At 49.0% G+C, this 17607-nt stretch overlaps 2 protein-coding genes across 3 annotated transcripts in view; both read right to left on the reverse strand.

Annotated features, from left to right (window-relative positions):
• The window catches only part of LOC117887004 (myelin-oligodendrocyte glycoprotein-like), a 32058-nt gene extending 17014 nt beyond the window's left edge, over positions 1-15044 (reverse strand). The window contains exon 1 of one of the 2 annotated variants that reach the window (XM_034789238.1): positions 14835-15007. The gene's annotated coding sequence lies outside the window, so the exon portion shown is untranslated. Of the gene's footprint in view, positions 1-14834 lie in introns of both variants that reach the window. The other variant, XM_034789237.1, reaches the window with a different exon arrangement.
• LOC117886933 (butyrophilin subfamily 1 member A1-like) overlaps positions 1-17607 on the reverse strand; it is a 194493-nt gene that overhangs the window by 55744 nt on the left and 121142 nt on the right. The gene's annotated exons all lie outside the window — the stretch shown is intronic.

Here is a 17607-nt window from a genome sequence, read left to right on the forward strand (position 1 = left end):
TTCGTTCTTCGGCGGCAATTCGGCAGTAGGTCCTTCCCTCCGACATGGACTGAGGGACCCGCCGCTGAAGAGGCGGACGTGCCGCTCCCTTCCAGGGGCCGCCCCAAGCACCTGCTTGCTGGGCTGGAGCCTGGAGCCGGCCCAGGCTACAGCTGTCAGTAAATAGAGCAGAACAGAAAACAGACATGAATCTGGCAGTGGAGAAGTGACTGGGCAGCTCTCTGAATCTGTGGAGGCATCTCTACAGCCACAGCTCAGTTCCCCCTGGGAAAGTGACACTTTATCCCCCAAATCCCAGGAGCGAGGCCCTTTGATAGCAGCAGCTCCTCTGACTAATCAGTGCCATGAGCCAGGAAATACCAGGGCAACAATTCGGCTGGGGTTGCAGTGAGTGAACCCCCTACCTGCGGAGTCCTGTGGAGTCGTTTCTGAGCCGTTCCAATCTCCCAGCTTCGCTAGCCCCCAGAGCCATTCTCTCTAGGCAGAGCTCCTGCTCCCAGTGACTGCGTCACTTTCCCAGGCTGTGACATCCATCCTGCCGGAGGGGTCAGAGAGCCCCAGCATTTAACTCCAGCCTGGCTCAGACACTCCTCTCCTGGGCCCCAGCTGCTCTGCTCTTCTCCAAGACGCAGGTGCCAGCAAGCCAGGGAAACAAAAAAGCAAGATGGTGCCTGGCTGCATACAACAAACCTGCTGAATTCTCTGGGATCTTGGAAAAATGCTAAATTCCATCACTGGGGAATGTTGTGATGTTCAGGGTAAAAATTTCCCTGAATTGTGAGCTGAGCTGTGAGAAGTGAACAAACATTAATAAAATATCACAATAGCCTGTAACAATAAACGCTGATAGGAAGAGCTGCAAACAAAGCCGGAGCTACCCCATTGCGTGCCCTAAGCAGGAATAGTGGGGGGTGGCCCTGACCCACCCCTGAGAATTCTAACTGCATTATTTCCACAAATCATGGACCCTGAGCTGCTCGGGGCCCTAAGCTACTGCTTAGTCTGCTTATGCCTAGTGCCGGCTCTGGTGGGAGACAGGCCGACTGAATCAATCCCAACAGACAGGCTCCTGGTTTAACTCCAGGACTGTGTTAAGATCATGCCTGGTAAACATGAGAAGTGTGGGATGGGAAATCAATGGACCACAATGGGTGTGTCTGAAATTAGGCCTAACTGGTGAACATAATACTGAGAGGATGGGCTATTCCACCCACCGCTCCCCCTTGGGGACCTCTACAAGAGAATTTTGGGGGAAATTAGCTGCTGGCTGACTGGGAGACAGGTGAGCCGGAAAGAGCGAGCTTCACCATCATGGCTGCCACCCCCACCATCTCTTGGGACCTCAGAATCCACCATTACATGGTTGGGCCTTCATAGTCCTGATCCAGAGAGATGCGCTGACCAGACCAAACCAGGGAGGGACCCAAGTGGCATCACCGCCTCCACCGACTCTGGCTAAATCCCAGACACCAGCTGGGATAAGAGACTTTGTCACATACACACACCCCGTGTGTCCTTTTCCTTCCCTACCTACCTTTCTCTGTCCTATCCCCCTCCTTTTACCTTCTGTATATTTTGCAACACTGTTGTAAGCCTGAGGCCAGAAAGAGGCAGCTACAAGCAATGCCCTAAGCAGCCCGATGCTGGTAAAAGTTTGCTCTGTCCTCGGAATGGCTGATCAGACCGTGTGCTGTGATTCTCCAGCAGCGAGGCTACAAGTCAGAGTCAGACTCACAGACAGAAGGTGCATTTCCTCTCTTTGCTGTTTTTTTCTCTCCCCTCCTGGGCTTGTCTTGTTTGGTTGTCTAGGAAACGGGATTGGACTTTCACAGAAGTAATGGCAGCTCCAGCCCATCTCAACTAACTTCTTCCCTTTTACTCAAAAGAACAGCTATTACCATTTCTAATTTTCCCTCCTTTGATATTCACCCCTTCTTGTCAACTTTTGAGAATAGGCCACTTCCACCTTAATTGAATTGGCCTCTTTAGCGCTGACCCCCCACCTGGTAAGGCAACTCCCATCTTTTCATGTGCTGTAATATTTATACTGCTTACTGTATTTTTCACTCCATGCATCTAATGAAGTGGGTTTTAGCCCACAAAAGCTTATGCCCAAATACATTTGTTAGTCTGTAAGGTGCCACAAGGGCTCCTTGTTGCTTTTGCTGATACAGACTAACACATCCACCACTCTGAAACCATAAAGACTGACATACAGGGGGGTGCTTCCTTCTAAAATCTCTCTGCAGCTAAAGGAAACAAGGCATGTTATTAAAATGAGAGCCTGACTCAATACTTTAGATATCAAATGTTCTAACTGTTTGTCCTTTTCTGTATCTTTAAGAAAAGGTTAAAGGGATGTTTCATGGTGTGTTTGCCATGGTGTTGAGTCTGAACTTTTGATGAGCTTAAACTTAACCCAGACTTGATGTCTCTGTCTGAACTTTTAATCAAAGCTCTGACCTGCGAACTACTCATGACACCCCCCTCCCCTTAAGTAGCCATCTCCCCTTTTCTCTTTCTTAATTTACATTTTTAACCTGTTTTATCCTGTAGAATCTTGATTGATTATGCATGACCATTATGATCTGTTAATCACTTTGTTTACTTCTGTGTATAAATATTGATGCTCACCTCTAATAAACTTGCCACACTTACTCTGAAGCCTTTCAAGCTAAGGATAGTGTGAGCCCGTTGATCAACGAATTGGTGTTTGGTTTCTGACAGATTGTGAGCCCCATACCAACTCCACACGAACTCGGGTGCTGGAAAGGTGAGTGAGGACTTGCTTTTTTACCTAACAATTTGGGGGCTCGTCCGGGATTTCCTTCTGGTGCGGTGCCTCTGTCCAGTAGTCAGACCACTCATATACGAATTGGCAGGCGCCACGGGAGATTTCTCCCAGCCAATTCAATATTGAGGGGTCGTGTACTGGACAGCAGGGTAAACGCCAGTTGGAGGGCTCCTGTCAGACACCATGGGTCAAGGGACTAGCGTGCCTCTTGAGAGTCCGTTGGGGATTGTAAATAAGTTATGGAATGAAGGGAAACTCCCAGTACAGACAAGAATGTCTAGGAACAAGTTGTACACACTGTGTGTAAGGAATTGGATTGGGTATACCGCGGTATTGGCCGACCCGGAGATGAGGTGGCCTTCGTATGGCTCTTTCGAACAGGCTGCCTTAAGAGGAGTAAGGAGCCAGATCGAAAAAGACCATCCGGGACAGTTATGTTACTGGTTTTGTTGGGACACAGCAGCAGAGCTGTGGAAATCTTTAAAAATTATGGCAGTCAGGTATTCTCCCGAGAGTGAACCCACTCCATGTTATTTCGATGAAGGGTGTAAACCACGGCGTGTTTTGATTCGTCAGTTGGTCCCCACTGCACCTGCCCCTATTCCTCCGCAGGGGGACTCTCTCCAGGGCATCAGGGGGAAATGGAAGGGCACACCTCGGGAGAAGTAATTACTAGGCAAAAAAAATCAAGCAGATGCATCAGGTTGCATACCCCTCCCCTGGGGACGCCCAGAGGGTCCAGTCGCATCCGCAGATACTTACACCAGGGATGAATACACCCCTGCACCACCAGCTCAGCCCGTTCCCCAGGCCTGGATCAACTACGGGCAACAGCAGCAGCTGCACCAAACTCAGCCTCCTCAATGACGATACCCCGGGGGCGAAGGCAAACAATGTGATGGTCTTATTTCCTTAATGTCTTTAGCCGGCTCCTTCCTCACTTTCTCCCCTCCCAGCAAAGAGCCTCGTCTAACCCTTTCAGTCCAAGGACTGCCTGTCTCCTTCCTCATTGATACTGGAGCTACTTTCTCTCTTTTAAATCATGCCCCCTCTCCCTGGCTATCCTCTGAGGTTAAAACTGCAACTGGGGTGGAGGGCAACCCACAGTCTCTGGGACTCCCTTTGCCTCTAAATGTTATTTATGCTGATAAATGTTTTTCTCACCGTTTTCTTTTTTCCCCAGCTTGTCCAATCCCTTTGATGGGCCGGGATTTACTTTGTAAGCTTGAGGCTACTTTAACCTGCACTCCTGAAGGGGTAGGATTATTGATGACAGTGTTAGGAGATTCGGCCACAACTCAGGGTAATTGGGAAACCCCCCCATCTCTCTCCCCTGACCTCACTGACTTGCCTTTAACCCTCTGGGGAATTTCTGACACTGATGTTGGCCTGCTCCTTTCGGCAGAGCCAGTAAGGATTCAAGTGAAGCCCTCCTTAACCCCCCCGTCAGTCCCTCAATACCCCCTGTCGCTGGAAGCCCGGGAGGGCATCCGCCCCATTATCGAGGGATTCATTGCACAAAAGCTAGTCCGCCCTCAGCGCACTCCCTGTAACACCCCTATACTGCCTGTCAAAAAGCCTCCTAAAAAGGATGGAGACCCTATTCGTTGGCGCTTTGTACAGGATCTACGGGTTGTTAATCAGTATGTGGTCCCTCTTCATGCAGTAGTTCCTGATCCAGCTACTATCATCAGCCAAATCCCCTGAGATGCTGAGTGGTTCACTGTTATTGACTTAAAATCAGCCTTTTTCAGCATTCCTGTGCACCCAGACTCTCAGTATCTCTTTGGCTTCACCTGGGAGGGACAAAGTTATGTCTGGCAATGACTTCCTCAAGGCTACAGAGACAGCCCCACAATTTTCAGCCAATGCCTCCGCCACGACTTGGAAGGCTTCACCAGTCCGCAGGGATCCATGTTAGTCCTATACGTAGATGACATCCTATTAGGTAACCGCGAAGAAGCTGCCCTCCGCATCGATGGTAAGGCACTTTTATTATACCTACACACCAGAGGCCACAAGGTAGACCCTAACAAGATTCAGTGGGTCTCACAGAAGGTCCGATATCTGGGCTTCCTGTTAACCCCAGAGGGGAGACAAATGGACCCAGTCCGCATAAAGACTATCCAAAACTGCCCTCTGCCAAACACCAAGAAACAACTTCGAGGTTTCTTAGGATTAATTGGCTTCTGTCGCCCCTGGTTGCTGTCCTGCGGGGAGTTAAGCAAACCGCTCCATCGACTCACTGCTAACCTTGCTCCTGACCCTTTGCAGTGGTCCCCGGACACAATCCAAGCCTTTCAGTTACTCAAGGACAGTGTGGCCTCCTCCGTGTCTCTCTGCCCCCCACAATTACAGCAAACCCTTTCACCTTTTTGTCCACGAGAGGGACGGAATTGCTAGTGGCGTCCTTACCCAGCTGAGCGGGCCCCACCATTTCCTGCTTGCTTTTAACTGTCAGCAGATCGACCCTGTCGCTCAGGGAACCCCATCCTGCACCCGGACTCTGGCAGCAGCTGCCCTGCTGATCACAAAGGCAAAGAGCCTGACCCTGGGTCATTTTACCACGGTTTGGACCTCTCATGCCTTGTCAGCCCTTCTGCGTAGGGGCACAACCCAAGTCTTTTCGGCCCATCGTCAGCAACAGCTAGAGGCCGAACTCTTAGAAGACACTAACCTAATTTTTGAAAGGTGTGGGCCCCCTAATCCAGCTACCTTGCTTCCTGACCTGCCAGTCCTCCAGGATCAGCACGACTGTGTGGAAGTAGTTTATAGCATCTTACAGATAAGGGACAACCTGTTTGACGTGCCACTGGACAACCCTGATTGCATCCTCTTCTCGGACGGAAGCTCCTTCTATGTTGATGGCAAGCGTTTCACCGGTTATGCAGTCACCTCTGAATGGGACACTCAAGAGGCTGCCTCACTGCCAGGCAACTGGGGAGCCCAAGCCGCCGAACTCTATGCCCTGGCCCGAGCTTGCCAGTTGGCCGCTGGTAAGACCGTTACCATTTTTACTGATAGCAAGTATGCTTTTGGAGTTGTGCATTGTCACATCCACCTCTGGAAGTTTCGAGGTTTCCAGACAGCTGCCGGTAAACCCATTCAGCACCTCCCCCTCATCCACAAGCTTTTGGACGCCCTCCAAGAACCCTCGGTCCTGGCTGTAGTTCACTGCTGGGCCCATACTAAAGATGATAGCCCGGTCACCCGTGGGAATGCCCTGGCTGACGCCTCCGCCAAGACGGCTGCCGTCTTACCCTTAGCCATGCCCACGTTGGCTATTGCAGCCTCCTCCTTTACTCCACCACATCCCGTACCAGTACCCGCTGCTGAACTACAGTCGTGGGAGAGCCTCGGAGCCACTCTGGTCAAAGGGACCTGGCTTATGCTGGATGGCCGAGCCTGCCTCCCTCGCTCCACATACCCCGTGGCAGTTCGCTGGCACCATAATAAGGGGGGTCACTACGGCACGCACACCCTTGTGGACACCATCGCTCGCTTTTGGTATGCTCCAGGTATTCAACCCTACTGCCTGTCAATAGTGAAAGCATGCAGCACATGTCAGCGTAATGGACCTGCTCCGCCTCTTAACAAAATTAAGGGTGGAAGACCTCCGCCTGCTGCTCCATTTCAACATCTTCAAATTGACTTTGCAGATATGCCAAAGGCTTTTGGGAAAAAGCACCTCCTTGTTTTGGTTTGCCCTCTGACTTCCTGGGTCGAAGCTTTTCCTACTGCTAATTGTACTGCTGCCACAGTGGCGAAGATTCTCCTTAGAGACATTGTACCCCGTTTTGGCATCCCTCTCGTGCTTGACTCAGATCGCGGACCTCACTTTACTGGTCATGTCCTTGGCCGTTTAGAACAAGAACTGGGCATTTCACACTCCTTTCATACACCCTACCACCCCCAGTCTAGCGGGAACGTTGAGCGTATGAATAGGGAGCTTAAGTTTACATTGGCTAAATACTGTCCGGAAACAGGGTTAAAGTGGCCTGAGGTACTTCCCTTGGTCCTGTTTCACCTTCGTATTCGCCCAACCTGTGTATTGGGATTATCCCCCTTTAAACTGCTCTATGGACACCCCCCTTTCAAAGGCGGGGCGCTACCACGTGCTGATGTTTCACTATTGGGAGGGGATCATATGACCGCGTGCCAGTTTCTCTCCCTACAGGCTCGCCTCCATACCCTTTGGAAAGCCTCGCAGTTTTCCCAGACCGTGCCGCTGGAAGAACAGATCCACCCGTTCCAACCAGGGGACTTCGTCTGGGCCAAAAAGTTTGTTCGTGGCGACACCCTCCAGCCAAGGTTTACTGGACCCCACCAGGTTCTTTTAACAACCCAGACTGCAGTGTTCCTGGAAGGACGCAAATCCTGGATCCACCACTCCCACGTCAAGCTAGCCATAGTGGACCACAGTGACGGACCAGCAGCTCTTGCCACCACTGAGGACACTGCCTCCGACCAGTGGACCAGCTTACCTCTTTCAGACATCAGACTTAAATTGACTCGGCAAAAATGAGAGGACCTTTTATTCTGACAACTGTATGTTTTTTATTATGCCTTTTTAGTTTATTTTCTGCTTATGAAGATAATGCTTTTATTAGATATTCCCACGAGGTTAAAACTCGTATTTTAGGAAATAGAAGTAATTGCTGGGTATGTACTCAATTTCCAGTAAATGCAGAACAGGGACTCCCCTTCACACCCATTCCCCTGACCACTGCTAATATGACTTGGATGCCACCGGCTAGAGTAAAAGATCCAGTCCAACACAATCTTACATGGAACAAAACAGGAGTGCCAATTAACAGATATCTCAGGGTAACCAATCAGACAGGATCACTGTGTTTTGTTAAAGAAAAGGGGTCAACTTTTGTGGGAACAAGTAAATGCAACATGTATTTTAATGGCACAGCCTTTAGTAAAAATCTTGGCTTCAAGCCTTGCGCATCCCACTTATCCCATATGTGGATCCCTCACCCCGATCCAACTTTTTCATGGGTGGGCAAGCCTTCAGAGTCAGCTTTTAAGAAGCCCTGCTCAGATCACGAGGGTGTCCAACTAATTGCTAAGGGACATACGATTGCCTTCTACAACTGCTCAAGCAGTACTACACTGCCCTTTGAAAACACCACTACCAAATTGTGCCTCTGCAGTTCGCACAACAACCCCTCTGCGTTACCAGGGGAACAGTGGTCCAACGGGTGGTGGGTTACCTCCTACTTTGAGAAATGGAATACCCGAAACGCATTGTATGGAACATACTGGGTGTGCGGGCCCAAAGCTTATTACTTTCTCTCCCCTGATTGGGCAGGGTCATGTTATTTAGCGTGGCTAACACCGCCTTCTCGCATCTCCTTCACTCCCCCTCATTTTCCCCATGTTCGTAACATCCGTGAAACCTTCAGAGATATTAATATCTGTGATGGTTTATCGTGGCAGCGGTGGGCTGGTCTCATTAGCTTGAGGGGTGGTGTCATCCGTCTACAGGGACTACTAGAATCTTTAACCAATGAAACTGCGACCCTATTTGAGAATCAGGCCGAGGAAATGTCCCAGCTGCGCCAGTTAGCTTTGCAAAACCGAATGGCTTTAGACATAATGTTAGCAGCCCAGGGAGGAACTTGTGCCCTCATAAATGAAGAATGCTGTGTTTTTGTAAATGACACCTACTCTGACACTTTTCAATGTACCAAACATCTAAGGGAAATGGCTAAGAACTACTCCTCTGGCCAGCCACCTTATGATTGGTGGGGAGCCTTATGGAATTGGCTGCCTGGATTTGGGTGGGTTAAAAAACTCTTGGTGGGTATTGTTGGGGCCATAGTAATCCTTATAATACTGTGTTGCTGTATTCAGTGTGTCCCCTCCCTCATAGACTCATGTGGGTCAGTTTATTCTTTTCCTACTTCAGCCAAGGGCCTTACTCTCTTCGAGTTGGCCCAGGCTGAAATTGCCAAGCGGCCCTTGGCTCCTTAAAATGGGGTGTAGCTTTTGGTAAATAGTTATCCCAAAGCTACAAATGGAGGAATGTTGAGTCTGAACTTTTGATGAGCTTAAACTTAACCCAGACTTGATGTCTCTGTCTGAACTTTTAATCAAAGCTCTGACCTGCGAACTACTCATGACACCCCCTTCCCCTTAAGTAGCCATCTCCCCTTTTCTCTTTCTTAATTTACATTTTTAACCTGTTTTATCCTGTAGAATCTTGATTGATTATGCATGACCATTATGATCTGTTAATCACTTTGTTTACTTCTGTGTATAAATATTGATGCTCACCTCTAATAAACTTGCCACACTTACTCTGAAGCCTTTCAAGCTAAGGATAGTGTGAGACCATTGATCAACGAATTGGTGTCTGGTCTCTGACAGATTGTGAGCCCCATACCAACTCCGCACGAACTCGGGTGCTGGAGAGGTGAGTCAGGACTTGCTTTTTTACCTAACAATGGTACTCAGCAGGCTGAGATCTCTGAAAACCAAACCCCAAACCTTGTTTAAAAGTGCTTAATATTAGAAAGTGACAGGGTCATGTTAACACCTTTGGTTCTTTGTGCCCATTGATTCCATCCACATTAATACAACGTATAATATAACATACCAGCATAAGCTCCATGGGGCCTTGACTCAGATGCCTGGTGCAGTTCTCTCTTTTCAGAGCTGCTGTTTCAGGCTGTCTGCAGACTCTGGCTGTCATTGCCTGTTCCCATTTTCAAAGTTATCTCTGCAACCGTAAAGCTAGAAACTTAGGCTGGGGTTTCACAGCCACCTAGGGGATGGTATGATGACATTGCCTACAGTGCCATGTGCCCCATCTGTTACTGTAGCAAATATCTCCAATGGCCAGAGATGGGACATTAGATGGGGAGGGCTCTGAGTTGCTACAGAGAATTCTTTCCCAGGTGTCTGCTTGGTGGGTCTTGCTGACATGCTCAGAGTCTAAGTGATCACCATTTTGGGAGTCAAGAAGGAATGTTAAGTCAGATTGGCAGAGACCCTGTTTTTTTTTGTGTGTGTGTCTTCCTCTGTACATTGGGGCACGGGTCACCTTCTGATTTAAACTAGAGTAAATAGTGGATTCTCTATTACTTAAAGTATTTAAGTCATGACTTGAGAAATTCAGTAACTCGGCCAGAGGTTAGGGGTCTATTACAGGAGTGGGTGGGTGAGGTTCTGTAGCCTGCAATGTGCAAGCGGTCAGACTAGATGATCATGATGACCCCTTCTGTCCTTGAAGTCTATATGAATTGGGTGCCCAATTCCCATTAATTTCAAATGGGAACTGGGCATCCAAATGTTTTATGTAGTTTTGAAAATCCCCCCTGTGATTTCTGAAGATGCAGATGGAGATTCTGGAGCCCAATATCTGCAGCAAAAGGTGAATTCTGCAGCCTAAGAACTGAGGAATATACTGTAATAAGGGAAATAATATTTATTTAACACCCACCTGCCCAGGCTTCCCTCTGCACTAGAGAGACACCCCTACAGAGTTCTGGTTGTGAGGAGTGTGACAAGGGCAGGCAGCTGGACAGAAGCTCAGCAGCAGCCCAAGATCAGCAGAGAAAACCCTCTGCACAGTGTCAGTTTCCTTCACAGGTTTCCTGGTACAAGTAAAATAAAACAACTTAGCAGAGTCTGTGGCCACGTTCACTTCATGCAGCGGCACAGACTGAGACCCCAAGGGCAGGGCCCCCTCTAGAGATCTGAATCAGTCACTCTGTGTCCAGTGGATGTTTCACCTCTGTGCTGAGATGCCAAACAGCATCTGCATCGGTGCCGATTGTGATGGTGGATGAGGTGGGTTCCAGTTCCCTATGAAATAGACGAAGATCCAACAGCTCACTTCACACAGGTCACCAGACATCATCCTTGTATCATTGTCCTGTGCTATTACTGACCAACTGTACCAGTGTCCCAGCAGTGAAAATAACAGAACACTACTGGCCATCACGTACAGCCCCCAGCTAAAACCTCTCCAGCACATCATCAACGATCTACAACCTATACTGGAAAATGATCCCTCACTCTCACAGACCTTGGGAGGCAGGCCAGTCCTCCCTTACAGACAGCTCCCCAACCTGAAGCAAATACTCACCAGCAACTACACACCACACCACAGAAACACTAATCCAGGAGCCAATCCCTGTAACAAAACTCGTTGCCTACTCTGCGCCCATATCTACTCTAGTGACACCATCAGAGGACCCAACCATATGAGCCACACCATCAGGGACTCATTTACCTGCACATCTACTAATGTGATATATTCCATCATGTGCCAGCAATGCCCCTCTGCCATGTACATTGGCCAAACCGGACAGTCTCTATGTAAAAGAATAAATGGACACAAATCGGACATCAGGAATGGTAACATACAAAAGCCAGTAGGAGAACACTTCAATCTCCCTGGACATTCAATAACAGATTTAAAAGTAGCCATACTTGAATAGGGATTGTGAGTGGCTGGCTCACTACAAAAACAACTTTCCCTCTCTTGGTATTGACATCTCTGCATCAATTATTGGGAGTGGACTACATCCATCCTGGTTGAATTGGCCTGTCAACACTGGTTCTCCACTTGTGAGGTAACTCCCTTCTCTTCATGTGTCAGTATAATAATGCCTGCATCTGTAATTTTCACTCCATGCATCTGAAGAAGTGGATTTTTTTACCCACAAAAGCTTATGTCCAAATAAATCTGTTAGTTTTTAAGGTGCCACCGGACTCCTCGTTTTTGTGTGTGGATACAGACTAACACAGCTATCCCCCGATACTTGATTAAATTTATAGCTGTTTAAATGCCCTTTGAAGATTCTGCAGCTTGTACTAGTGCTAGTTGGAGTAGATGGCCTCTGCAGTGTGTATAGGAGAGATTAGAGTTACACTTTTCTCTGAGCAAAGCTTGTACTCCACCATGTTTTCCAGAGAAATATGCAGCTCCATCAAATCCACAAGCAGTCATCTGTTTGGGGTCCAATTGACAAGTATTTAACTCTTCTAAGTTGTGGGTTGTCAGAGATGCAGGCGATGTGTCTTCTATAACCTGAACATCTAGAAATTCTTCTACTGACCTACCACTGCTATCAAGAGAACGTAGGCAGACTTAATACTTGACACCCATTTGCATTGGTGCATTCATCAGCCATTTATGCACATTTTCTGAATGCGGTGAGAGAGTTCTTCACTTTTTCAACTGCTCAGGCTTTCAGTGTGGCACTGCATGCTTCTAACCAGTCAGTTGAGTTTCTTGCAGAAAGATAGTGAGCATTCGCAGGTCTTGGTCAGAACCAGTGCCCAACTTCTGGATTAACAAATGACAATGCCCTTAACACTGGACTCCAGTTTGTAGCATGTGGTATCTCTTGCTTAAAGAGAAAGTATGATGTGACAGCCATGTTTGTTCGCATAAACTGTGCTGTGTCTCCAGCATTCTTAACAGCCTCATTAAGTACTTCTAAAATTGGCTTTGACAATGACTGGCTTATAAGGCTTTCTGCATGTCGATGCAGTCCAGAGGATTGGTGTTTTGCAGCCTTTTCACATAGTTTGTCAGCATTGGCTTTGCTGATCAGGCTGGTAAACCAAGCTCCCCCACTTTTACTATATAAATCCATGGTATGCTCACAGCTTGAATACTGCGTGCAGTCCTAGTCACCCCATCTCAAAAAAGATATATTGGAGTTGGAAAAGGTACAGAGAAGGGCAACTGAAATGATTAGGCATGTGGAACAGCTTCCATATGAGGAGAGATTAAAAAGACTGGGGACTTTCCAGCTTGGACAAGAGACTACTAAGGTGGGGATATGATAGAGGTCTATAAAACACTTGACTGGTGTGGAGAAAGTGAAAAGCTCCCTCACATAACACAAGAACTAGGGGTCACCCAATGACAGTAATAGGCAGCAGGTTTAAAACAAAGAAAAGGAAGTACTTCTTCACACAACACACAGGGTACGTCTTCACTACCTGCCATATTGGCGGCTAGCAATCGATTTATCCGGGATCGATATATCGCATCTTGTTAAGACACGATATATCGATCCCCGAACGCGCTCACCGTCGACTCCGGAACTCCACCAGAGCGAGCGGCGGTAGCGCAGTCGACGGGGGAGCCGCGGCCGTCGATCCCGCGCTGTCTGGACCCCAGGTAATTCGATCCAAGATACTTCAACTTCAGCTACACTATTTGCGTAGCTGAAGTTGCGTATCTTGGATCGATTCCTGCCCCCCTAGTGTAGACCAGCCCACAGTCAACCTGTGGAACTTTTTGCCAAGGGCTGTTGTAAAGGCCAAAACTAGAACAGGATTCAAAAAAGAACTAGATAAGTTCAGGGAGGATATTGTCCATCGATGGCTATTAGCCAGGATGGGCAGAGATGCAACACCCCATGCTCTGAGAGCCTCTGTTTGCCTGAAGCTGGGAGTGGATGACAGGGGATGGATCTCTCAATAATTGCCCTTTTCTGTTAATTCCTTTTGAAGCACCTGGCATTGGCCATTGTTGGAAGACAGAGTACTGGGCTAGATGGACCATTGGTCTGATCCAATATGGCCGTTCTTATGTAAAAATTAATTATAATATAATAAAAATGTTTAGTACAGAAACTCCCAACACCAGCCAAAATTGATCACTTGGGCAACACAGCTCTGTCTGCTGGAAACCTAGGCAGAGTAGGTGAGTTCATGTAAATACAGTCTGGTCCTGAAGCCCTGACTCATCACTAGCTGTCAGGGGAGAGCTCATTCAGACCTTGCTTACAAATCATAAATTTGAAATTATAAAGCTGGCCGACATTGACGAAACGAATGTGCCGACATTGTCAGAAAAAACAACAGCTGTGTGAGGAAGCCAGTCTTTGTTCGTAGTTTTCTAAGCTATTATACTTCTCAGGTACAAGTATTTTATCATACACTGTATATGCTTTTGAAGTGTGTATTAATGCTTCAATTTCAATTGAAATTTCCCACCAATGACAAAATTGGCAACACTGTCGTAACTAGTTGACCACTGGAGGGGTGTTTGGGAAATTTAGGGGGATGTTCAGCCCCCCCTCCGGGAGGGGGGGTGTAGGGAGGGCCCGGTCTCACTGAATAAAGTCTCCTGCTGCAGTAACCTTTATTCAGTAGGTTACTTGAAAGAGGAGCTGCAATGATTATGCATTTGGATGCCTGTGCCTTTAAGAACCCAGCCCTGGAAAGCCTATCCTGAGAGGTTTGGTCTGTGAGAGGGGAAATAAAAAAATCCCCTCTGCTCCACCCACCCTCTGCCCCTGCCTGTGCTGGGGTTTTACCTTCTGTCACCCTCTGGCAGCGCCTCACCCCTGGGCTTAAATCTGGCTCCTTCCCCCCATCCCTGATTTTGCCCTTCAGCCCCTATCCTAACCCTGCTTCCAGCTGCTTGACTCCCCTGACCAGTCAATTTTCGCCCCCTGCTCAGACCCTGGCCATCCCCTCCTCCGATTCGCCCCCTTTGCCCCTTCTAACCCCTGTACAAAGCACTCAGCAGAATCTTATGCCTAGTAAGGGCAGGGTGAAGGGCAGTGGCTTCAGCAGATGTTACTGAGCATGGTCAGTTTGTTTGAGCATACTAAGTGCACCCCCTAAGTAGCAAATTCCTACAGACGGCGGTGTCCTACACTACACGAATGAGCCACACAAGGAAAACCTGAAACATTTTACATCAAACATTTGATTTTTTTTTATCACTAACAACAAACACAGCCCCCCAGCCCGGCGCCCCCCAGCCCGGCACCCCCCAGCCCGGCACCCCAGGAAGTCACCTCGGTTACGAGCCCCCAAATCCGGCCCTGGTCCCCAGGTCACTCACCGAGGCTAAAAGAAGAACAGGAGTACTTGTGGCACCTTAGAGACTAACAAATTTATTAGAGCATAAGCTTTCGTGGACTACAGCCCACTTCTTCACGAAAGCTTATGCTCTAATACATTTGTTAGTCTCTAAGGTGCCACAAGTACTCCTGTTCTTCTTTTTGCAGATACAGACTAACAGGGCTGCTACTCTGAAACCTGTCACCGAGGCTGCAGCCCCAGTGCCGCACACGGGGTCATGCCGCCAGAGGGTTTGAGACCCGACCCGGCATCGTTATTGTTGTGCCATTTGTAGCTGAAGTGGCGGGGCCGAGCCCCCCGCCTGGGCCTGACACGCGCTTCAAACTGAAAGTACAGAAGTAGGGGAAGTGAAAGTACCGGTCCGTGTCCCGGGCTGGTTGGGGGCGGAGCAAATTCCTGTGAAGTACCAGCCCCCCCGCAGGGCCCGGAGCTGGGGGAATGGGCCTGGTAGGGGCAGTTTGCCGGGGAGCCAGTGTAGGGGTGTCAATGCCCCCCCCCCCGCTGCTGTCCCTGCTCCCCGGGGATCGCTGGGTTCAGTAACTCCCCCGCCCAGCACCGCCCGCCACAGCTCGGTCCGGCTGGGAAATAAAGCAGCAAAAAGCAGCAGCCAGTTCTCAGCCCCCCCCCCCCGCTGCCCTGCCATAAGTGGAGCAGACTGAGGAAGGAGGGATGCGGGAGGGGGAGAGGAGCTGAAATCCGGAGTGACTGAGTGGGAACCGGGGCTGGAAGCAACAGCTGGTCAATGGGGGGGAGGGGATCAGAACGGACTGACTGGGACTCAGGCACCGCCGGGCTGTAGCTGGCTCAGCTCCTGCAGGCGCTCAGGGGGGCAGAGCGGGGGGGTCAGGGAGGGCAGCAGCTCTGGGACTCATAGACCCCCGCTCCCCCCCGGCGAGTGGCGGCAGGTTTGTATAATTTTTGGTGGTGCCCAGAACGGGTCCAAGCCCCCCCGCCTCAGGCTCTGGGAGGGAGTTTGGGTGCTGGGTGCAGGCTCTGGGCTGGGGCCGGGGGCCGGAGAGGAGGACTCCCCCCAGCCCTCTGCCCACTGGCAGCAGTGAGTTCCAGGGAAGGGGGGGTCCTCCCTGGCCCCCCAGGCTGCTGCTCAGGGGGTCCAGCCAGGATAAGCCCTGTCCTGCCCCCATCGGACCTGACTCGGAGTCCCCTGCCAGGAGGGTTGGGTGGGGGGAGGCTGCCATGTGCCTCCTCCCCTCCTCCCTTCACAGGCACAGCAGCCGCCTCAGACTGCCCCCAGCGCCGCTCCCTTGTAGCCAGCTGCAGCAGCACCTGGAGAGGGAGTGCACCGCAGAGCTGCAGGGGGCAGCCACCCACTGCCCAGGGCAGGCAGGGACGCTCGGGGGACGCATGTAGGGGCAGCAGACAGGGCTGGGGACAAGACCCAGCCCCGAACACTGGTGGAGCCGGGGCCCTGAATTTGCTGGAGCCCGAACACCACGGGACCACACAAGTTGCTGTTCCTGCCCCCAGGAGTTATGTGCGCTCGCTTTGGGACAGGCAAATTCTGCTATTGTGTAGACTGTGCTTGCCCTTAAGTATGGGGGAATTATTGCTCTGTCTGGTGTGAACAATGGGACCCTTTCCAAACCCCTAATAATTTAAGTTGCCCTTCTCTGAACCTTTTCTAGTGCCAGTATATCTTTTTTGAGATGAGGAGACCACATCTGTATGCAGTATTCAAGTTGTGGGCGTACCATCGATTTATATAAGGGCAATAATATATTCTCCGTCTTATTCTCTATACCCTTTTTAATGATTCCTAACATCCTGTTTGCTTTTTTGACCACTTCTGCACACTGCGTGGACATTTTCAGAGAACTATCCACGATGACTCCAAGATCTTTTTCCTGATTTGTTGTAGCTAAATTAGCCCCCATCATATTGTATGTATAGTTGGGGTTATTTTCTCCAATGTGCATTACTTTACATTTATCCACATTAAATTTCATTTGCCATTTTGTTGCCCAATCACTTAGTTTTGTGAGATCTTTTTGAAGTTCTTCACAGTCTGCTTTGGTCTTAACTATCTTGAGCAGTTTAGTATCATCTGCAAACTTTGCCACCTCACTTTTTACCCCTTTCTCCAGATCATTTATGAATAAGTTGAATAGGATTGGTCCTAGGACTGACCCTTGGGGAACACCACTAATTACCCCTCTCCATTCTGAGTATTTACCATTAATTCCTACCCTTTGTTCCCTGTCTTTTAACCAGTTCTCAGTCCATGAAAGGACCTTCCCTTTTATCCTGTGACAACTTAATTTACGTAAGAGCCTTTGGTGAGGGACCTTGTTAAAGGCTTTCTGGAAATCTAAGTACACTATGTCCACTGGATCCCCCTTGTCCACATGTTTGTGGACCCCTTCAAAGAACTCTAATAGATTAGTAAGACACGATTTCCCTTTACAGAAACCATGTTGACTTTTGCCCAACAATTTATGTTCTTCTATGTGTCTGACAATTATATTCTTTACTATTGTTTTGACTAATTTGCCCGGTACCGATGTTAGACTTACCGGTCTGTAATTGCCAGGATCACCTCTACAGCCCTTTTTAAATATTGGCGTTACATTAGCTATCTTCCAGTCGTTGGGTACAGAAGCCAATTTAAAGGACAGGTTACAAACCCTAGTTAATAGTTCCGCAATTTCACATTTGAGTTCTTTCAGAACTCTTGGGTGAATGCCATCTGGTCCCGGTGACTTGTTAATGTTAAGTTTATCAATTAATTCCAAAACCTCCTCTAGTGACACTTCAATCTGTGACAGTTCCTCAGATTTGTCACCTACAAAAGCCGGCTCAGGTTTGGGAATCTCCCTAACATCCTTAGCCGTGAAGACTGAAGCAAAGAATCCATTTAGTTTCTCCACAATGACTTTATCGTCTTTAAGTGCTCCTTTTGTATTTCGATCGTCCAGGGGCCCCACTGGTTGTTTAGCAGG

Source organism: Trachemys scripta, chromosome 14 (assembly GCF_013100865.1).
Source record: "Trachemys scripta elegans isolate TJP31775 chromosome 14, CAS_Tse_1.0, whole genome shotgun sequence".
Classification (NCBI taxonomy): domain Eukaryota; kingdom Metazoa; phylum Chordata; order Testudines; family Emydidae; genus Trachemys; species Trachemys scripta.